We start from the raw sequence: 23534 nt of genomic DNA on the forward strand, positions 1-23534 counted from the left end.
ATGTATGGGGGGCTGGGCAGGGATGGAGAAGCAGGAAGGTACTCTCTCTAAAGCTACAGAAACCCCCTGTGTACACATCCACCACCGATCAGGAAAGAGAGGAAAGAAGCAGACTCGCGGTGAGAAAGGACACGTTTTATAGTCACAGAGAACTTGGCGGGGGCACCTAGTCCCTGATGTAGGGACGGCTGCCTTCCCTGAGACACTGGACGCCCGTGCTCACCAGCGTTTTCCTGGTAGTCCTCACCGCAGCCACGCAAAGTAAGCATCGTTATCCCGCTTAATAGAGGCGCGTGAGGTTCTGAAGGGCTACGTGCCATCTCCCCAGGCGAGCGGCAGGGCAGGATTGCGGACTCCAGCAGCTGTGCCCCTAGCCCCGGCCTTCCACTTCTCCTGGGTCCGCGCTTTGCCTTCCGAAAGAAAAAGACCTCTCTGGACCACCCATTCTATGAAAGAGCTAAGCTGTTCATTTAACTTTTCATCTGTTGTTCATTTTCTCCCTTTTTACCTGGAACATAAACTCTTGGAGGGCAAGAGCAGGTCTGATGGTCCTTGGCAGGCAGCCCCCTGCTGCCAGGCGCTGGGATGATACACAACACCTGAGCGCTTCATGATGCTCTCAGGTAACGCTGGGCTGTCCTTCCTGTGTGACACGACGGCCCTGCCCCTCTGTCTGCAGGGCTCTAACATTAGATGGCTTTTCCCGCTGGGGCCCACACTCTTTCCCACCAGTTGCCCTTAAAACCTTCAGCAAAGGTGAAGGCCTGAGTGAGGCAGGTCTGTGGCCTTGGGAAAAAGGGAGGCCTCTGATCAGAGGAGCAGGGTCTGTGCCCAGGGGCCTCTGGAAAGGGGTTTTACAGGGCCTGGCCATTCCTTAAACATACACAGATCTGTGAGTCCTGCGAGCCTAAGGCCAGGGGACAGCTGGCCTGCCGAGGGCATGTTTGCCTGGCAGTTCTGGTTTTATCTGAATGCCCATCTGCCCCGTCACTGACAGCCCCGCGCAGCTGCGCGGCTTGTTTTCCCTTCCTGCTGCCTGCGCCTGTGGCTGGCTGTGCACTCAGGATGATTAAATGGCTCTGTGGGTGGCCTCACCCTGTAGTGTGTGTGCCTGGGGGGGGGGTGGGGGGCAGGCGAGACCAGAAACAACAGGGGAGGCTCTGGCACTGTGTGTGGGGAAGGTGGGGCCAGGCGGAGGCAGAGTCTGGGGGAATCTCATCTGGTAGGGGGCTGGGGTGCCCTGGGAAGCCCAGAAAGGTTTGCCACTCCTGCAACAGAGTGGTCAGCCCTGGGGATTGAGGGTCCGAGTGACGCTTCATCCAGAACCAGGGCCAGAGTCCCACCCCTACCCCCCAACGCCTGGCGCATGCCAGACCCAGAGCAAGCCAAAGCACAGAGGACAGATGCAGAAAGCGCTCAGGCACCTTCGGTGGATGGACGTCCTCGTGGCAAGATGAGATGGTAAAACACGAAGGTTCCTCGTTACTCTGATCACTCCTCCCTCCCCCTACTCCTCACCTTCCCCTCACTTCCTGTTCTTCCTAGCGGTCTGGATTCAAACCCTGGATCTGGTTATTTACTGGCTGTGTGATCTCGAATAGTGACCTAAACCTCTCTGGGCCCCGGTTTGCTCCTCTGTAACATTGGCCCAACATTTCCACTTCTAGACATATATGTATGTATGTATGTATGTGTATATATATGTACATATATATACAGCAAAGACCAAACTCCACATGAAAGGCCCTCGAAGGAAGGATGAATAAACTGTGGCATGTTCACTCAAGGGACTAGCACACAGCTGTGAAAAGGTGTGGGCCACAGTGATACCGTAGTAACCCTACGAATGCATCTTAGCAAAATTATGTGGGGCTCAGAAAAAAGTTCTTTTATTCAAATGTAAGTATAATCAAAGTAAAGGATATATTTTGGGATTTCCATATATATGCAATAAAACTAAAAAAGAGCAAGGAAATGAGAGGGGGCGGGGTCGCCGTGGGTAAGGGGAGGGGAAGGGAGGAGCATGGGAGTGGGTGTAAGTTACCTTCGGTGTTCTGGTTCTTCGGTTGGATTTAGGTTCAAAGGTGTCCGTCGTATCACTAAAATAATGATTGAAAGAAAAATAAGTAAGACCCGAACATGGACCAATAAGGGTAGCATGAAATAAATGGAGGATTATAAAGATTAATTCAATTTTGTGCACTGAAGTCCATTAAAAAATACGATTGCAGAGATTGGAAGATTGCATTAAATGAGATAATGTTCATCGCAACCTAATAATGTACTATTTGGCATCCAGTAGGTATTCAATAAATAAAGTTAATCTCTCTATTCTCCCAGCCGGCCGTGGGCCTTATCTTGTTCCCTATAAATCAGGATTCCTAGTGCTTTGATTCTTTAAGGCTGAATTCTAAATCACTCATTAATTTCTTTCTACTTCCTTTCTCTCTCCCTCTACTCTCCTCTCCCTCCTTAGAGCAAATAAAGCTTATCTATCTGGTGTCACAGAGCTACGGGGACCGTCAATACGAGAAGGTTTTGAGATTATTAAGTGCCTTGCCTGCACTCTATTGGTGGATGAAAAGAGTAAGACAGAACTCCTGAGTCTGGGCAGCGTCTCAGAGGAAACAGACGCAGGGCCGTGCCGTTGGTGTGGGAAGAGAGTCTGATGGGATCTGTAATATTCTGGGGGGATGCTGGAGGAGGCGGTCTGGGCTTGCACCTGGAATGGCATCTGCGGCCTAGTGGAAAGAACCCTAGTCTTGGACTTGAAGCTATGAAACCTACAGTAGAATCCTGACCTTCTCACTCATGGGCTGTAGGTGGGCAAGTACTCAGCCTCACGGAACTCTGCTTTCCTCATCTATACAGTACAACTCGGAAAGTAAATCACACACACACACACACACTCACGTACACACACATACACACAGAGAACCAATGCAATGCCTGCCTGACATATAGTAAACATTCAAAGACCGTTTGCTGAACCTGAATCCTATATCCTCTCTAGACTTGAGGTTTCTCACTGGGGATTGGTATACTCATTCCAACTAAAGAGGCAGTGGCTTAATCCATATTTGACAAGAAAGCATCCTTTTGAGTTTCAATGCTGATAAATTGATGGTCTGGATGCGTGACATTTGTCAGGGGGTTGCAAGCTGTTCTGAGACCCGCATCCATTGGAGCAGGATGCCTGGAAAAGATGTGACAAGTCACAGGTACTGGTCCCTCTTCTGTCGACTTGTCTGTCACTAGAACCAAGGGAAGGAAACCACCAGAACAGGCTCGGAAGGGAAAAGAAGTCCCTGAAAAGCAGATTGGGAGAACCCTGATTAACGGCGAGCGAAGCTGGGAGGAAGCTTTGAGGGTGGAGATGACTTTATAACCTATGGCCTTTTAAAAATGGTTAGGCTTGGCCTGAGAAAGTTACCTCCTTTTTTCCTCAGAACAGTGACTTAGCCCAGTCCAGTTCAAAATTAGGTCTCGGTCTGTGAGACGGACTGGGAGCCTGGGGGAACTCTGTTACTTATTTTCAAAACAGAGGTATACTCAACATCCATTATGTACTGGCATGGCGCTAAGCTTTATGTATATTAAAAAAAAAAAGTAATATCTAACCATTGCAATGTCTCCAAATATTCATTTCTCTAGGTGTGAAAGTGACTTGGGACAGTTTCTAAGATCGAATGGGGTTACCCCGCGATAAATAGTGAAAACGTGGGGGCAGATACCAGGAGTCAGAGTGGAGGTGGCTGCCACAGGCAGGAAGTGCGGGCATCCTGTGTCTTAGGTCACATCTGCATGTCTAACTCAGAGGTGGGGGCGGTGTCTGCAGATTTTGGCCAGAACACAGTAATAAGACTTGAGAGGAAAGCCCTGGAGGCCCTCAGCTTCCCAGTGGGAACTATCTCCCGACACACACGGCGGATCCTGCCGCACCATGTGGAAAATGAAGTGTGACTAATGCTGACCTGTCATCCCAGCCACATTTACACTTAACTGGGAAAAAGGGCTGAAGGGATCCATCTTGATGAGGTTTTGAGCATCACTTGGAATCTGGGGGGCGGGAGGGCTTAAAAAGGGCCCTTCGGTTGTCCTTCTCATCCCTCTAAAGAGTCAGAGTCCTGTCCTATTTGAAAATCTCACAGCCTCCTCACTCCCCCAACACCCTCCCAAGTATTTGAAATTCTAGGGTATGTGCTTGTCTTTGTCGGTAGGGAAAGGCCTTTTTACATTAAAGGGCGCTTTTTTTCCCTTTTGGCGATAAGGTATATGAAAGTGTTTTATAAATAGTAAAACGTTACATAAGTGTAAGGTGATGCTTTTCTTGCTGCTTCCTATGGAGGCTGCAGCAGGCAGAGGCCTCTGATCTCACTCCCACTGGGAGCCTTTCTCCTTTCATAGGTGCCTGACCCAGATTTGGAGCCCAGAAATACATCTTATGTAAGATTTGGCCAAATTACATAGAGCCCCTCTTCACAGTTCGAATTTGCTTAGATTAATCTCAATTAAAAATTCTCATTAAGTATTCACAAGGTGCCCAGGCACTGTGTGCAGCCGAGGATATAAAGAAGAAGAATACATAAGTGGTTTCTGTATGCAAGGAATTTACGGTTCAGTGGAGCGGCTTTAAAAAAAAAAAAGTGGACAATTGTTCGTTAAATGAAATTTTAGTTGAAACCCCAATGCATAAAATGAAGGGGCTTCTCTGATTGAGGTGGAGATGGAGGGAGGCCAAGGGGGTGGATGGTCAGGGGTCACGTTGCCTGGACCTCACCTTTTCCCCTGGAGCTTCTGCAAGGGTTCGCAGAGGCTGGTTCCAAAAGCGACAATTTCCATAAGGCTTCGAGAAGAAAACCGGAGAATACTTTCATGGCTTGGAGATAGGCAGAGATTTCTTAGGACACAAAAAGCACTAAGCCTCCAAGGAAAAAATTAAATTAGACTATATCAAAATGTAAAACTTCTGCTCATCAAATGACATTGTTGAAATAAATAGGGAAGCCAGACTGGGAGAAGATATTTCAGTACATAGATCTGACAATAAATTTGTACCCAGAACATGTAAGGAACTCCCACAATGCAATTAAAAAAATTTTTTTTAATGGTCAAAAGACTTACACAGACACTTCACAAAAGAATATACTTTAGTGGTTAATAAACTAAGTTAAAAAACTGGTCAGGACTATATCCATCATTAGAGAAATGCAGATCAAATAGTTCGATGACAGTTTCTTTTGTAAATAGTGGTACCAGCATTTGAAATAGCCTTGTGTCCTTAACCGTTCCATGGGTGGCCAAGTGCTTATTTTAAAATTTTAGTTATAAAACATTCTCTTATATCCCTTCTCTGTCTCAAAAAAAAATTTTTTTTTTTTTTATCCACAGCACAAAAGCTATGAAGATGCAGCAAGATTACCCATAGATGTCATGGTTATATAACTCTTCACTTGTGGCCTCTGAGGCCTCTTTTCTAAGTTCGCAAATGACATACTGATATTTCTCTTCACCAGGGAGCCACCTCTGGGTAGGCTGCAGTCAGCACCCTCTGGAAACATGCAAACCCACAGTACTATTAGCAAAGCATTAAAATGATTCTCTCCTGACCACAAATAGCGCACTTGTGAAGTACAAAGGACAACCCAAAGGAGTGCTAAGAGACCCCTGTTGAGAGCTCTAAGAGGCTCTTCTAGAGATAGGGTACATTTGGAAAAATTATCCCAAAACCCACAGAGAGGCTCCACTACACACTCACCAGAATGCGAAATGAAAACCCTGATTACGACAAGGGTTGGCAAGCATGTGGAATGACTGGAATTCTTACGCGGCACTGGTGTGAAAGCAAATGGAACAAAGCACTTTGCAAAGCACTTCGACGGTTTCTTATAAAGCTAAATATATATATCTGCCCTGTGGTCCAGCTACTCCACTCATAGGCCTTAAAACGCATCCACAAGAAGACCCGTACACAGATGCTTATAACAGATGTATCCACAATAGACAAAAACTTTAAAAAGCTCAAGAAAGTAGGACAATGGATAAGGAAATCATGGGGAACTGATTCCATGGAGAATACTACTCAGAAAGGAAGTGGAATGCACTACTGACAAAGAAGCCAAGTTAAAGAAGCCAGACACGAAGTACCACATTCCGTATGATTCCATTTATGTGAAGCTCTGCCACAGACGGACTAATCTATGCTTTTTAAAAAAAGACTTAGAACAGCGTGCAGCTGGTTGGAGATGGGATGGAATGGTAGCAGGAAGCTGGGGAGAGACACAAGAGAACTATCCGGGGTGACGAGAATATTCCAGATCTTAATGGTGATGTGGGTCACATTGCTGAGTCAAAACTCCTTGAACTAAAACAGTTGAGATCTGTGTATTTTGCTGTTTGTAAATTATATCTCAATAAAAAAAAATGTTAGGTAAAGAAATCACAAATTTCCAAGTTCAAGAAGGCAGCGTAAAGACTTTTCTGTACCCATCTCTTAAGAACAACCCACAAACCAGTGGGGGAACAAGAAACAGCAAATAAGCATTACCTCGATGAAGCTGGGTAGCATCTGCAACCCACAAGCGTACACGGAGACAGGGAGCAGGTGGAGGAATGACACGTGACTCAACGGAGACGAAAGCCTGACCTGAGCCCAGGGGAGTGGAGGTGAAGGGGTAGGGGGCTGGTTGATTGACAAGGGGTAAGTTCATTTGCCTGCAGAGTCCCAGAAAGGCTCAGGCACTAGAGGAGCCGGCAGGAAGGTTGGGGTGGGGAGGTGCTTGAGTAGAGGACTGTGTGACAGCCTGCCAGGAAGGCTTCGCTTAGTCCTCTCCGCTACTTCCCTAAGACGCCACCACTATGAACCCACGGACTCCTTCTCCTCCTACTTTTCTGCAATCCTGAACCCTTTTCAAGGCTTAGGGTCTGAGAAATCCAAAACCAAGAAGATCTGCAGGCTGCTTCTGTTTCCCTGCTCTGTACCACACTTCCCTGACAAAAGAAGGTACAGAGTCAGTTATTTGCCTGAAAGGAGGAAGGAAAAGAGGAAATTTTAGGTAGGAGGGGAAAAAACCCAGGTTAACATGGCCAAATATCATCTAGCTACTTACACTTGCACGTGCATCATACGTGTTCTGATATCATACACAGTGGAAATACTTATGCATTATTTCCTCTATCAATGAATCTGTGCAGACTCTATTATTCCCTCTCTAACTGACAGAAGGGTTACTGGACCTGTCCAAGGTCTCTCAACATGCTACTGTCTACTCAGAACAAGGGCTCTGGTCCTGGGCCCCATGGTCAGCTGTGATCTCTGATCGTTGCCTCTATGGAGTATTTGAATTGTAGCATTGAATGGCACTTCTACCTGCTGATGGGTGACTCTTCAGCCATACCTAACCAGGGGAACACAAGGGACACATCCCATAATTCCATGACTCACTTCCACGGCAGGGTCCCCAAAAGCTCGTCTTTTGTTCTTTCCCCCTCAAACTGTTCTACCTGGCGAACAATGGCAGGAAAGGACATAGTCGATGGCTGCCAAAGGCCACCCCTGGTTGGCCTGCCTTGTATCGTCCTTGACCAGCCCCTCCTCCATCTCACCTTTGCCTTGGTGGCGGCTGCCACTCCTTCGTCACCTTCCTGTTGCTATGGCTACTGGTCCTCTCCACCTTCCCCTCTGACATCCGCCCGCTGCAGTCTCTGCAATGCAAGCTTGAATGAGCCCCAGCCACAGGGCCCCCCACAGCCCGCAACCGCAGCCTCATCCGTCCAACCTTTCGCCCCATCCCACAGTCGGCCTCTGTCCCAGGAAGCCAGAGCTCCGTCCTGGGCCCGGATCCAGATTACATATCAGTGCAACCCCGGGGACTTCTCTGGGTTCTTCCAGCTTCTGACTTACCAAATGTCTCCAGACCGGGGAATATGGTCACATCTTTTTTTTTGCTGCCTGTATCAGAGTGAGGATTGGGGTGCTCCCCTCTATTACTAAAGAAATTTTGGTGTGCATCATAAGTTCGACTCAAACCAGCATGAATTAAAGGAGGGGAAGGGTTGGCCAGAGGACTGAGATATGCCACAGACGGGAACAGAAACAGTGAGCAGAGCCCTACAGAACCCAGGAGCCCCATCTCCCCTCCTCTCGGTTCCTCTCTGCACCTGCTGTACCCTCCCCTCTTCTTACAGACTGTTTTCCTGTTTCCCAGTTCCCATAGCAAGAAAAGGTCAGTAGCTCCCATGTTTACATATGAATCCTAATGCAATGACTTGAGAGCGAGCTTCTCTATCTCTCAGTCTTAGGTCCAAAGTTCCCAGGTAGCAGACCTACCACCCAGCTTGGTGCAGTTGTGCTCCCAGGGTCAAAGGCACAGCAGAACACGGCGGCTTCTCTTGCAACTGTGTGGAGGGGAAGAGAAACTCCCGGAGAAGAAGGTATTGAGGCTGCAGGCAGAAAGGTGTCTCCCAGACTCTCCCACAGAGCACATATTGAAAGCCACTCCCTCTAAGAAACTGTCCCCCCATTCTGTATCCAGCCATGGGGACACCATTGCTGGTCAAATACTTATTTATGAATGAGTCTTTTCCCCACTCCCTACCCTATCCTTCAGCTTCTAGAGGACAGGGACAGGCTTAAATTCTTTGTTCCCCCCACTGCTTATCCAGGGCTTGCATTCAGCAGATTTGCCTGCTGGCTGCTGGAGGGCTATAATACATGTACCAAGAACTGTTCTTTACACATTAACTCATTTAATCCTTGAAATAACCGTGTCAGGTAGGAAAGTTGAGGAGACCAGGATGGCAGTCACCTTGTACCAAATGACACAGCTGGTGGAGCCAGGAATCGAACTCAGGCAGGATGGTGCCCAAGGCGTGACTTCTAACCAGCAGACCTACCACGTCCCTGAGGGTATTTGGTGAGTTTCTACCTTACTTCTCAGGGTTTCCAAGTGAGCCACATCTGAACGTGCTGCAGTGTCCCTGAATAAGGAGTAGAAGTCAGGGATCTTGGCTCTCCTTTCTTAGGCAGAATTGGCTTTCCTTTCTTACCTGTGCACAGGTAGCACCTGTAACTCTTTCCTATACTGACCTCTTTATGTGTCTGTTTCACAGACATGACCAGTGGGGTTTGTGTTTAATATTTACTTGATATACATTTATTTTAAATAAAATTATTGCTGGGAAATTAGTTGTAAGTTATATATGTAGAAGAGATACGATCAAAATTAGCTCGTATTCTCTTCCCCTCTGGTCTAACTCCCCTTCCACAGAGAAAACCACTGTTGACTCAGTGTTAAGTTATTCATTCAGTATTTCCCCTATATTTCAAACTCACCAAGTGTGCTGCTTGCTCTTGATTCAATTTTAGATGTTCGTAATCGACTTCCTTTATGGTAATAAGGATTTTAAACTCAGGTACTTTCCCCTGGTCTCTTCGAATCCTCCCCAGTTTCTGGTTAGCGATGCTTTTGTTATCATTATTGTATAATATATTGTTGACTATTAAGCCAATTAATGTATTTGAATTACATATGCATTCTTGCACTTTTGTTTGTTTTTCCTGGGGTTCATAATTGCCTCTAATTTTCATTTCTTTAGTTTTCTATCAACACCTGACTAAAGTCCTCCCACATGCTCCCACAGCGCTGTAAAACCTGGAAGTTACATTTCCACGCTGGCAAGCCTGTGGGCTGGTCAGCCCCGTGCCCCAGCCCCACCACCCCAGATGCCTCCTGGAGCCCTCCGAACCCCTCATTAGGGACTCTCTCTCTGTCTGCCAACCTCCTGAGAATTTCTTTCACCCTCATCTGTTCGGTTTCTGTCTTTCTTTTCTGTTCTTTCAGGGATTTAGGAGGGGGAGGGAGGAGGGAGGGGAGGGATGGGAGGGTAGGGAGGGAGGGGGAGTGTTGGGAGGGCTGGAGGGAGGGAGGGAGGGGAGGGAGGGAGGGTTGAGGAGGGGGGCGGGCGGGAGGGAGGGAGGGAGGGAGGGAGGGAGGAGGGAGGGAGGAGGGAGTAGGCAGGAAGAATGAAGACGGAATGCCTGCCTTTTTATTTCTTTCTTTTTGTTCTGTCTGATTGGCGGTATGTGGATCTTATTGCGGGGGCTTGAGAGAGAGCTAGAGCGAGAGGCGCGAGACTCTATGTCTTGCTTCTTCTTTCTTCTCTCTCTATCTCTCTCTCTCTTTCTTCTCCCTTTCTCGTCTGTTCGACTCTTCTCTCTCTTACTCTCTCTCTCCCTCTTCTCCTTCTCTCCTCCTCCCTTCCTTCCCTCCCTCCTTCCTTTCTTCCTTTTCTTTCTTTCTTTTTTTTATTTCAACAGAGAATATATTCCAGTAATAGCTTTCTATGCTAGGTACATGGAAGATCTTTTTTTTGTTTATTTTTTTTAGATTTTTCTGACCAAAAATCTTGTGCTCCACTCACTCTTGATTTAGGTGGTATGGAATTCCAGGTCGAAAATATTTCCCACTAAGAACTTTGGAGGCATTGCTACTGTTTTCTGTTTTCAAGGTTGCTCTAAAAGAGAGTAATATCATTCTGATTCCTGTTCATGGTTTGTGGTCTGTCCCCCATTTTCCCTCGCCCTGGTCTCTAATCTTTTAGGATCTCCTTTCTGTTCCAGGTTCTGAAATTACAATGATATGGGCTTTTTACATGCAGTGTGAGTGCTTGGCAGGCCTTGTCAGTGTTGAGACTGATGCTTTATTCTGGAGATGATTTGTTTATATTCCTTTGATAATTTCTTCTCTACTGTCTTCTCTGTTCTGTTTTTTTTTTTTTTTTCCTTCTGGCAATCCTATTAGAAAAGAGACTCCTTTATCCTCAAATTTTCTCCTTTATTTTTCCTATGGCTGTTTCTTTAAAAAAATTTATTTTCTACTTTTTGGGAGATTTCCTCAACATTATCTTTCGAATCCTTCTGTTGGTGTTTTTGTTTCTGTTTTGCTCTCATATTTTTAATTTATTAGAGCTTGTTCTTTTTTGATTATTCTTTAGAAAATGAAAGTTTGTTCTTGTTTCACAGATGCAATTTTTTCTTCTATTTCTCTGAGATAATGATGAGTGGTTTTTTGTGGTTGTTGTTGTCGTTATTTACTTTTCTGTCCCTTACATTGTTTCTGTTTTTTATTATTTGTTTTAGTCTCTTTCATGTTTAAGGCTTTCCTACAAGGGCTGGACTTGAGGGTGTTATAGATAGGGATTGTGGCTGTCCCAATGGAAACCTGAGTGGACAGAGGACCAAAGACCAGGGGCTCACTCACCCCCATTACTCAGTGTCTTGGCTTTGTATAAAGCCTCATTACCCTAGCATACTCTCATGGAGAGGTACCTTGGGAAGGTCTGATTTCACGTTTTCGTTTTGTGTTTTGCCTCTCCAGCAGTCTAAAGAATGGTTGCTCGAATTAAGAAATTAGGTTAAGCTACAGGAAATAAAGAAACATTTCAGAAATTTGAACTGGAATTCATAGCTGGTATGTGTATTTTTCTCATTTAAACTAATACCAGGTTGACCAAATAATAATGACATAAAATCAATTACTGGGCCCCAAATGCAGGAGTTGTGGAGAGGTTTTGTAGGCTCCTGGGCTGTTTTCAGTCTCTGCGTTGTAAGTCTAGCCTGCATTAGGGGAGGCTGAAGAATGATCCTGTCTTATATCATCCCACTCAGACATCATCGGGGGTCACTGACCCTCCAATGAGGACGTCAGGTAAATGCAGCTGAAACTGCTGACATTTCTGGAGAGAATTCAGTCCCTCAGCTCAGAGATCACATGTGTGTGTGCACCCACGTACGTGTGCATGCACGTGTGGACTGGTTTCCTAACTCAAGTAACCAGCAGAGAAATGGGGAGAGATGGGAGAACCAAGTTCATAACCAGACTAAGTCTGGCCCAGGGGTCTCCATGGTCCTACAGTCCCAAACAGGTGCCTGGGGCAGCTGGGAGCCAGTTCTGCTTCTGACAGTCTATTAGTTCCAGAAAGGCAGGGTGGAGAGGAGAGACGGTGTCGGGGCATGAAGGCACACAGGAAGGCGGCCATAGGGCCTGGATTCCCTGCTGAGCACTGGCGAGAAGCCGTTCTCCTTCCCTTCCTCCGTCTCCCTGGTGCTGAGGCAATGTGTCACCATATTTTCAGCAATTCTGCTAAGTAGTGTCTCAGAAAAGTGAAAGACAAATCTCTAGAGGTTTGCATGTTTGAGTCACACCTAACACGGCAGCCGTGTGAGGCAAGGGGAGATACTTCAGCAGCAGCCACTGAGTCTTGTAGCCATTTTGCTTATCTTGTTGCCCTAGGGGAAGTGTGAATGATGCAGTGCCAACCCTCCTCGCTAGGAATGACTCGGGCACCGACACTGAGAAAACAGAAACCTGGCCCGAGAAAGGGCACTCAGCAAGCAGTGGAAGCAACCTTTTCATCATACCCAGAGGTGAGGTGCTGCTCTCCTAATAGAGGCATGTGGGCTGCATCCTAATAACACTACGTGCTCATCCCAAAGAGACTTAACCAGAGATCCTCATTAAAATCTCATCAAAGCCTCACGAAATATACACAAGAGACTACGCTCTGTATTTTGAAAAGAGAAACTGAGTCCTAAATGGCTGGCTGGGTGGCCCATAATTAATCAGTAACAGAAAGGCCCAGAAATCCATATTCATTCTCACCGCCTCCCTCTCTCTTTATCTGTCGATTCCCTTTGACCAAATGACCCATTTAAAAGTGCTGATTTATTACTAGACCGCTAAACACAGACATGTAATCTGAGGGAAAAAGAAAAACAAGAAGAAAAAAATCCAATTTACAATACGAGTGTCTTAGGTGATGATCCTTCTTGTCAAGCGGCAATTTTTCACTTTATCATTCCTCTAGGGGAGTCCATTAATGGCGAGAGTCCCTGGCACTTTCAAATATTGGCGTATGGATCTTTGCTTGCTAGGAAAAGTGGGGAAGGCAGGGGGTGGTGCAGCACTGAGCTGAAGTACCACTTTGTCAATGAGCTTTGAAGTGCCGTTGGAGAGTAACACGATTTCTGAAATGATGGTGTAAGTCAATGAGTATAAAAAAATCGATTCACAGAAATGCAACTCCCATGCAGCTTCGGGAGCCATATGCATTTTATGAAAGCGAGCCCTGCCCATGGCAGAGTAAACTCAGAAGTCTAGAACCACAGAGGGGCTTTTCCAGAGGCCTGGTGGGCTAAGCTCAGTGGGGTGGAGGGGTCTGCCTTGACGAACAGGAACCAGAGAACCCTACCAAACGGCCTCATAGAGCTACTGTGGAGGCTGGGACAGCTGTGGTCCCGGGATATTGATAGGGGCTGTAGTGTTGGCAGGTAAAGGTCTTTGGCCCTAAATCCAGATGGAGTTTACTGTCTCTCCCTTACTCCCTGGTATCATGGCTGGGATTTGGGAGTGGGGGTCACTGTGGTGCTGAAAGCTTGTCTGAATGTCAACTCCCTTAGGAGGCAGCGTGTGTGCCTCAGGACATCACAAACTTGCGTTCAAATTCGAGCTGAGTAATTCTCTATTTTGGAGGGCCTTGGGAGAGATCTGTAATCTAAGCTTTTGAAATTCTGCATCTGAAAATGGAGAGAGTAATTAACTACCTTGCAAGGAGGTAGAAAGCCTTAGAGATGGTTTCTGTGAAGGATCTGTGTGTAATAGGCATTCAGAATTAGCAACTATTATTTTTATTGAAAAAGAGGCTGAAATCTCATCGAGGGAAAGAGAAAGGCTGCATCAGCCAAACTGGGTTGGGGGTGGGGGGCTGGAGTGGGCACTTCAATAAAGAGTAGCTGGATAGTCACTGCCCCTCACCCCGCCTCACCCTGCCTTAAGCTCAGGTCTGCACGTCTCCATATTCATCAGTGCCGGGACCAGGGCCAGCAGCTGCCCCTGCCTGCCCAGCACAGCTTGGGACTTTGCATCAGAAGCAGCGGGGCGCCAATTAGGTGCACCCATCTGGGACTTTGAGTCAGAAGCTGGTGATGCAAAGCCATGAGGTGGTGGAGAATCCACCTCGGGGTTCGCGGTGGCGGCGGCATCCGGTTTCCAGGGCAGCAGAGCCGCAGGGGTGTCTGGGGAGTTCCCGCGCCGGCGGTGGAGCTGGCTTCAGCCCTGGCACCTGTCGGCGCCTCCTCACAGCGGTTTTGCGGAGGGATTTTCGGCTGCCGAGCTTCCCTTTGTTCTTTTCTGTATTCTGAGACTTCCTGAAAGTTCTGTGGGGCACCGAAAGCTCCCGACAATATATATATTTTTTCTCTTTCGGTCAGAGAAAGTCTGTTTCTGTGCTTGGCGACAGGAACCTTTCCAACCACCTCACTGAAAGTAGTTCCCCTTGGACTTTCTATTTCCTGCTTTGCATTAATCACTTTGGGCAACTATTTTACCAATTTGGTACTTGGTCATCATCGTCCCTCCTCTTTTCAGGATTTTATGATCTTCGTCCCATTACCTCAGGCGTCAGGCTCCGGGAGGACCCTGTCGTTAGGGTAAGGCTGAGCATTTGCCACACTGGAATTTGGGGTCTGCCGGGCACAGAACCAAGGACCCAGTCTTCAAGGTGGCTCTCCACTTCAGAGCGCTTGATGTCGCCCATGTGTCGTTACATAAGCACTCCAAACTCAGCGCTTGGAGCCTGGGAAGTCAAGCTTCTCTGAAACCACTGAGTCATGGAACACCATCCCCCACCCCAAGGCCTCTTCCAGTGTTTCCCGGCCCGCTGGGGTCAGCGGGCCCGCCGGGGTCAGTGGGCCCGCCGGGGTCACTGGGCCCGCCACTGCTTCCAGGAAGAGCTGCTCCTTCGGGGAGCGCCGGGCCTTGGAGCGGAGACGGACCTCAGGATGTAGCATCTCACCCGGATGGGGCCGGAGCGGGCGGCCAGCCAAAACACCACATTCCTGGACGGCCGCTTCTCTTTGCAATCGACGTGCTGCTGCTTCTGCCGCCTGGGCTCTCCTGGTGCAGCCGGCTGGGGGGCCACGTGAGTCAGTGGTTTCTGTGATGTCGTAGCCAACTGATGGTGCAACCAGGCCTGGGGCTGTGAGTCCAGACGTTGGCTGCTCTATTTTAAGATTCCCGGTGCTGTTTCCCAGCAGTTGTCACTTGGTCAGAAGGAAGGGAAAGAGGGGGAGAGGGGCGGGGTGGGAGAAAATGAGGCCTGAGCAGCAGGAGCTCATTACTTCCAGATGGGTGGAAATTCCCACCCTTTGTGGAGGAGGGGTGAGTACCGCCCCCCAGCTCTGAACCCAGTGACTCAGAATTCCTCACTGGTCATGGACAGTCTTGCTCATTTTTTGAAATAAAAATGAGGCTAGCATACATTGTTTGTATAAATCTTAGCCTTCTCAGAGCTTACTCACACACTTTCCCTCCATTTGTTGGGTAAGACAGATTGTATTCCTTCTTGTTTGCAAGTGAGGAAACTGAGGCAGAGAGGTTGGTGATTGCCCATGATCACACAGCTGGATGGTCATAGAATCGGTCACAGAGGCTAGACCTGAGTTTTAAACTATGTTCTGTCGTTCAGCACGCAGCCACTTAATACCTTTCCCGCGTTCCCTGGATGCCTTTCCTGCGTTCCTGCGCATGTCTTAGGGAGAATGAAGCGCAGTGGCCAGTGTTTGGTGACTCCCGAGACTTCCTGCTCCTATGGCTTCTTGTTTCTCAAGTTCAACTTCATAAGAGGACATTCATTCATTCATGTAAATAAACGGTTATTGAGTGCCTACTGTGTGCAGCTAATGTGCTTTTACAGGTTGACCACGTGTGAGAGAGAGAGTTGGTAGACACAAAATTACAGTAAAACTTAGTAAAGTGCTGTGTCGTTGGGGAGGGGTAATCCACTTTGTCAGGGGCAAGGAGGAAACTATGACAGATGAGGTGATTCCACCTCCCCACTCCCCAACTTTTAACTGTAAAAACTTTTCAAGCAGAGAAGAGATGAAAGATAATTACAACCACCACCTAGATTCAACCATTGCTATATTATCTTTCTCTCTCTTGATACATAGACAGCTGGATGTCAATGTATAGATACATATACACTTATGTGGACAGACAGCTGAATCACTTGAGTGAGGGACGTCATGACATTCACTCCTAAACATTTCAGAGTGCATTTCAACAAATAAGGCACTTCGGTGAGGTGAATTTTGAATTGGGTCTTGTCAGATGAATGGGAGTTCGTTGGACAAAAGAGGAATGCCATTCTGCTTAATGACAGGGACGATGTAGGCCAAAGCAAATGGGTGAACAACACAGAGTATCTTGGGGGAAGGCTGATGAGCATACCAGAGCTAAGGGGTTGGGGAGCAACTGATTGGAAGTAGACTGTAAGGAAAAGGAACGCCCACATAAGTAGTTTTGGTGTGACCACGGGAGAAGTGAGACCGAAGGCTTTCAGAGGGAGATGGCGTGCTCTGATTTCTCTCTATCTGGCATCAGAATATGATGGAAAAGAAGGAGGTGACAGAGGAGACGGGCTAGGGCGTGAGAGGTGAGGACGATGGCTGTGAGGATGGAGGGGGAAGACTCCAGGGAGCAGATTAGAGTCGATCGAACTTGGAGGCTGTTTGGAACTAGGAGGAATGGAAGTGAGGAATCGTTGGTGGTGAGCGAGATTTCTTCCAAAAGCAACCGAATAGATGCTTTGCTGCCATTAACTAATGCCATTGATCTTGTTAAGTGCGGCGGCGCAGACAAGATACTGAATTCATTTTGGCCAAGTATGAAAACACGTAATAGTGGAAAGATGGGTCTTGAACTCTAGCAGGGGCCAGAGCGATAGATTTGGGGAGTCATCAGCATGCAGACAGTGGCCGAGGCAGTAGCATCTGACACTGGTAGTGAAGAGAGGGAGGTCAAGGCCACAGCCCTGGGCAGCACTATATCAAATGGACAGACGGAAAGCCAAGAGGAGCAGCAGCGGAGGTGGGAGGAGAGCCAGAGTGTGGTGGGCCCGCCTGGCAGGTTCACGGTGAGCACCGAATGAGCTCACACGCATGGAATCCACACTCCAGGCTAGGGCTCGGTAGTTGCCGGCTAAGTGAAAGCACCATTCTCAGGGTGGAGGGACATTTCCTCATGACCACTGTGGGCCCCAGGGTCAACAGCTGCTGAGAGAGACAGGGCTGGCCCTCCATAAACTGCACCTTGGAAGCTTATAATCCTTGTCCTGTGATCCCTCTGCCTCTTCCCAGGAAGCGAAGACCAGGTTGAACTGTAAGAGAAGGTAAACCTTCATCTCGAATCCTCTTGGAGCTGGGGATGTGAGTGTTTTGGAACCTGAGGCAGGAAAGAGCTTTCTGCGGGTCTGGACGGGGCAAGGGCCTGGGGCAGTCTGCAGAGTGAGTGGCTCACTGCACACTGCTCCTCCGCCTTCTGTCCCTACCTTGATTAACTTCTCTATGCCTCAGTTTCCCCACCTGTAAAACAGCAACAGTAAGATTACCTTCTCCGGAGGTTAGTCTGGGGATTAAACGGGATGAGAACTGTAATAACCATACATGGAGAACACAGAAACGCTCACGAAATGGAACATTGCAATTGCGGCAGCCAGGGCTCGGCAAGCCTGGGGAATTGGAACCTGCAGGTCCCTCTGTGACCGCACTTGGAGCTGCAGAGCCAGACAGCTGGTGGAGAAGGAGTGGCTCACTGGGGCTCGGTCACACAGCTCACCGCGTGTCTCCCTGCGTGGGGCCCATTAGGGAGAGTGTGTTTCTTTCTCTGCAAAACATCGTGCATCCCCCGCTGTGCCCCTCCCTCTGTCCACCTGGGCCTGTTTCTAGGACAGCTGCTGTGTCGGGGGCTGATGGCCCGCGAAAGGACCACCTGTTCCCATCGCTGCCCCCTGCCCTCCTCCCTCCCACCCAGCTCCGCCGGCCCCAGCCTCCAGCTGCTCACACATCGAACCACGTTTCTCCCTCTGCTCAGGCGTCGCGGGCTCACTGAGAGAGGCACGTTTCCTCGCAACTTGTCGCGGGGCGCACGCAGCTGGTGTCGGGGCTTTGTAGAGCCTCCCGTTTTCCTACGAAACCGCCTTTCCTCTGTGCCTGTGGCAGCCCTCCCCACTCCCAACCCCACTCGCCCTATTGACGTGAGAGTTCACGGACAGTGACTTAAGGGTGGGGTGAGGGCCACCCTGAGGGCGGGTCCCCAACTCCCAGGAGATGGCAACAGCCCCTCCTGTAGCCCCTGCCCGACATCTCCACGCCTGCAGGCGATGCCGGCCCACTGGGGCTTGCTGCTCCTGCCGTCCTCGGGTCTCAGCCGCGGCCGGGATAGGCACCGAACCATCCCTAACTGAGACAACGTGGGGAGAGGGCCTGAAGTACAGCCAGGGCCCAGCGAGAGAGGGGGCACTGAGTAGCCCTGGGTTCAGACCTGCTAGGCAGAACCGGGTTCCAGTCCTGGCGCCTCCAGGTACCGGGTGTGTCACTGTGGGTAGATCGGTTACCACAGTGCCGTCCGGTCCCCGTCTGCCGAGCCGGTGTCTGGAAGGCAGCCCGCCCAGTGTGGGACCATGGCAGGCCCCGCGGACGGCAGTTTCCCTTCCGCTGAGGCTGAGTCTAGAGCAGGGCCACGTGTCAGCCGGCTGCAGCGGCCTGGCGTCTGGCCCTCAGCTGCTTCTTAGCACGGGTGTCTGTGGAGTCCCCAGGAGAGGGGCAGGGGCTTTCCTCAGTGAGAGGTTCAGAGGCAGGGACGAGGCGCCACAGGGTCTGTGCGTTTGATGCCGTTTCCAACTCGAGCTGGGGCTCTGCAACCACTGACATCTGCCGACAGCTGCTGAGAAACAGCTTGAGTTTCAGGCCCCACCTCCCCCCCCCCCCCACTTTGTGGCCTCCATTAGGTTCCCCCAGTGTCCCTTCCCGCAGAAAGGGTGCACATTTGGTGTGCAGTAGCTGCTGAGTTGCTGGTTCCGGACTCTCAAGGTGCTAACTCAGCCTGGTAAATGACAGGAAATTGGAATTACAAACATCACCTTTCAGTCATTTGCAAATCCCAGGCCTCGCCTGTTTTCCTCTCATCTTTCATTCGAACTGGTTTTTCAGGGCCTTTCTCAATGATTCAATGAGAAAAAAATCCAGATTTCGATAAATTTTGTTATAAATCTTAGCGAGCTGGAGATGAGACACTCCCAGCGAAATGACATTTATGACAAAGCAAAGAAAGGGACGGAGAGGGAAGGCGAGAAAGAGGAAGACATTTAGAAGCCCGGGTGCTTAGGTAATTCTCCTATTTTGGGATTGGCAGAGTTAGGGGCTCATTTACGGTCATCGACTTAATTGGTATATTAGGGACCGAATCAATACGATGGCAGGAGTGTTTGCAGGTGCAAGCTGGGGCATCGCAGGGCAGGGGTGGGGAGAGGACCAGGTCAGGCATGCTGCGGGGACCCCGGGCACTGGCAGTCAGGGAGAATTCAGGAGACCGAGACAGGCAGACGGTCCGGTTGGGGTGAGGGGTAAAGCGAGCCCACGTGTGCGCAACAGAACACAATAACCAAGCGCAGGGCCTGTGGAGGGCCGCAGCCAGCCAGGAGAGCACGAACGCCAGAGGCTCCCAGGCCCCCCAGGAGGATGTCAGGGAGCAAAGTCCCCAGGGCCCGGCACATTCCAAAGACTCTGGGAGCTGCAGCCTGCCTTCCTGGGCACCTGCCCCTGGGCTCTCTCCACGGAAGACCAGGTGGGAGCCAGGCTCCTCCACGAGTGAAGGGGGACGGGAAAGCACAGGGCGACAGGGCGGCAGGGCAGCTGACCTCTGAGTGTTCCTGTCAAGAGAAATGGAAGCCTAACCGAGGGGATTCTGCAGACAAGGGGACTCCCGGCAGCCACGCTCGGGAACTGTATCCACAAGGGACCGAAGAGGCAGAAAAGTCCAGAGTCTGTAATGACAATACGGCTAAGGGCCAAGACAGAAAGTGGAAAATGTGAATGGCGCGAGAGGAATGAGGAGAGGACAGGAGGAGGTTAGGGAGGGGACACGGGAAGGAGAATCAGCGAGGACAGAAGGATGAGCATCCCACCAACATTTCCCAGCCTGCGCTTCGTCCTTCTCATTGTGAGCAAACTCTGAGTTCTAGAAAATGCTGACAGGATGTATGCTTAGAAACACAGGCTCTTGGAGTTGGACCATCTGAGATCGAAATTCAACTCGACCAACTACTAGTTGTGTGGCCATAGGCTAGCTACTTGATCCATCTGTGCCATTTTAGTCAAATGTAAAATGAGAATGAGCAAGGGCCCACCTTACGGGGTAATTGTGAAAATTTAAAGATAATTTAAAGCCTACAGGACAGAGTCTGGCACATGGTAAGTGTTTAGTAAATGTTAGCTCTTAATGATTTGTGTGGAAACAGAAGCCGTCCAGCCAGCCAACATTTATAGACTATCCACTGAGCTGGGCATGGTGCCAAGGGCTGAAGATAAAGAGATGGCCAAGGCAATGGCCCCAGCCCTCCAGGAGCTCAGGGAGGAAACAGACTGGGATCGGGGGTGAGAAAGCACTTGACCTAGGCCTCGAAAATAAGCATCAAAGGCGAGAAGAATCTGCACCAGTCCTGTGGCTCTAGGACTCAGAGAGTGGCGCCTTTGATAGGTGGTATCGTGGAGGTTTCCAGAGTGAAGGCGGCATTCTGTAGGTCGTTGGGTATTGGTTGCATGGGTGTATCCATTTCTCGAAACTTGAGATCTGTGCATTTCATGACATGTAAATTATATCTCAATATCTATAAATAAAACGAGTCTATTGAAAAAGGGGAGGGGCCTTCAGGGCTTTGTAGGCACAGGCACCGTGGCGCCTGTGGTAAACTGCTAACTGCTGAGTTTGGCTGCGTTTTAGGGTATGAGATGAAAGATGTAACATCAGGTGGTTAGAGCCTTATGTGACCTACAGAGTCGTCCAGACAGGATCCAGACATGGGCACTACTGAAGAGTTTCAGCCTCCTCCCGGTGGCCAAGACTGTCCTGCCTTGGAGGCTAGGGGTCCATCACCCTGGTTGAGTAGAAAGAAGCAGGCCTCCCATACTGCCATCCCTCAACACTCTGCTCAGGGGTGAAGGAGGGAGAGGGGAGAGAGGGAGGGAGGGAGAGAGAGAAGAGGAGGAGGAACCAGACAGGAATAGTGTGCTTATCAAAGCCAGCTGCACTCAGTGCCCTAAAGGCTAACCAGGGAAAACAGTCATTTCCTACACCCAGGCTGAACTCAGCCAACTTCTCCTGCCTGGGAGGGAGGGCACCCAGAGTTTGGTCACGACTCAACAGGGAAGTGGCCCCCAGGGACTGTCTCCTTCATGTCTGCAGGCGGTAATCGCTCCTTCCTCTTTCGGCCCTCTCAGGATACGTGCTGCCCTTGCCGTTTTGATGTTTCTAAATCTTGAAGTGGCATCCGGTTGGTACCCCACAAGCCTAAGTACCTCTGCCTGTGTGTCAGGAATTCCTAAATCCCGTTGCGCCTTTGCCGGACCCCCAAATTAAAGCAGGCTCTTCCTAGCTGTTTCTCCCCCTTGAAGCATGCTCCCTCCGATGGGTCCAGCAGAGTCCAGCTGTCTTCCATGGCATTTAAACCCTCCCCTTCCTTTTTTAACACCTCCAAACCCTGCTGATATCTCTTTTCCCTCGGACACCTGCTGCCCTGCCAGGTGATGGATGGTCCCCCGCCCCGTGACTTCTGTTTCCTCAGCTCGATTATAAGGTCAATAAAGGCAAAGAAGAGCTTCAAAGACTAGCGTTTCCCTACCAAGGGGGGAACATAATAAATTCTTAATAAATATTTATCGGTAGGTTGATGATTGAATTGAGAGGATCCAGACCACTACGGGGATTGTCTGTGTCAAATCAGAAATCGAGGAAGCGTTTTCATGTTTTTTTGTAACCATTTTCAGCAAAGGTGCCATCTAGACGTCTGCCTTTGTGGAAAGGCTGATGCTTACCTGGGGTCACAGGGGCAGAAGGAGATGGACTGCAGTGTGGCAGGGTCATTGTGGGGTGTTCAATTCTGATCCCAGATGACCCGGCCCACACCCTCCATTAAAGAGAGCGCAGCTGCAGCTGTGCCGGGAAGGCCAGCCGGTGTGAAAGGAGGTCAGGTTCTGCCAAAGCCAGTGCAAAGTCACAGGTGAGCACAAGTTGCTGGATTTACAGCCACTGTCGAGTCATTCCTGAAACTGCAGCTATAAACTGACCTATCTGCTGGGAAGAGAATTTAGGATAAATTATGAACTTCAAAAAGTTTCTGCCAGGAAACTGAAGAGGTAACCATGGCAACCGGGAGAGAGGTTGAACTCAGAGAGGACTGTTCATCCTGATCAGGGAGCTTCTGCTCACGGATTGGATTTGTCGGGCTGCACCCCGAGCATCCTTCCCTTTATCTCTTTTGCTTTCTCTGTCGAATGGGAGAAAGCGCTGGCTCGGGAATCTGGAGATCCAGGGCCCAGGTCTCAGCTGCTTTCCGTTCCGGAGCACGCAGCTGAGGGCACCTTAGGCACTGCCGCTCTGTTGTCTGCAGAACAGAAAGGAGAAGAAACCTCCTCTGGCCTAGTCGCAGGGAAGCAGAAAGGGCAGGAAGGTTTGCGGGGGTCGGGAGTGGGGGCTGTTGTCCCTGCATAATCACTGTTACTGTTGTGGTGGCTGGGCTGATGTGGGGGACAGAGGTCTGCCCCTTGCTTCAATAGGACATAGCTCCAAGGGCTATCCCACTTATGACATTCACATCCTCCTTCAGCCCAACCCAGCTTCCCTCCCTCCCACTCAGTTCTGAGAACTTTCCCCAGTACGTCTCTGCCTCAGAGAAAGTGAGTTTCCTGGGAAACTAAAACTAAGAATTTGCTTCGTTAGACCTCACAACGACCTTATGAAATAAATGTATCATGTTCTCACCTTAGAGACCAGGAAAACGAGGCATGGAAGGGTTAGGAAGCTCGCCCCGGGACAAGTAAGCGGTAGAGCCACGATCTGAAACCAGGATCTGGCTCCGGACTCCACAGCGGTAACCTCACCAGCAATTCCAGAGGGAACCAAGGGACCATGGGGAGAGAGGCAGGAAGGGCACTTATCACCCTTATCTCAGAGATGAGGACACTGAACTAGCAGCTGCCTATACCCAGGATCATTCATGAGTTACGGAGACGGTGGGATTCCAATTTTTTTAGGGAGTGGGATAGGGGGAGGAGACAGTCGAAAAAGCATGGTAAATTCCTATTTCAATTCCGGTGCAACATGTAACTTAGAGGAGATTATTTAACCTAAATCTTAGTAAAAGTACCTGGTAAATGATAGATGCTCATTTAAATCCCCAACTCCCTCCACGTGTCCGCTATTTTCCAACTCCGTGATCTCCGGCAAGGCTCTAACTTTTTGACTCGGTTTCTTCACCTAGGAACTGGAGGCGATGCTGAGATGACGACAAAGGGTTTATTTGGGCCCACGGCCATCGGGCAGGCGCACGGCAAATGGTAGTGAGCAGTATAATCACGGTGCTGTCTTGCTCGGGTAGCAGCACCCCGAGCTCCTGTCCTTCGAGGCCGAACAGGCTCTGGA

This window comes from Rousettus aegyptiacus, unplaced genomic scaffold (genome assembly GCF_014176215.1).
Source record: "Rousettus aegyptiacus isolate mRouAeg1 unplaced genomic scaffold, mRouAeg1.p scaffold_m13_p_17, whole genome shotgun sequence".
Lineage (NCBI taxonomy): Eukaryota > Metazoa > Chordata > Mammalia > Chiroptera > Pteropodidae > Rousettus > Rousettus aegyptiacus.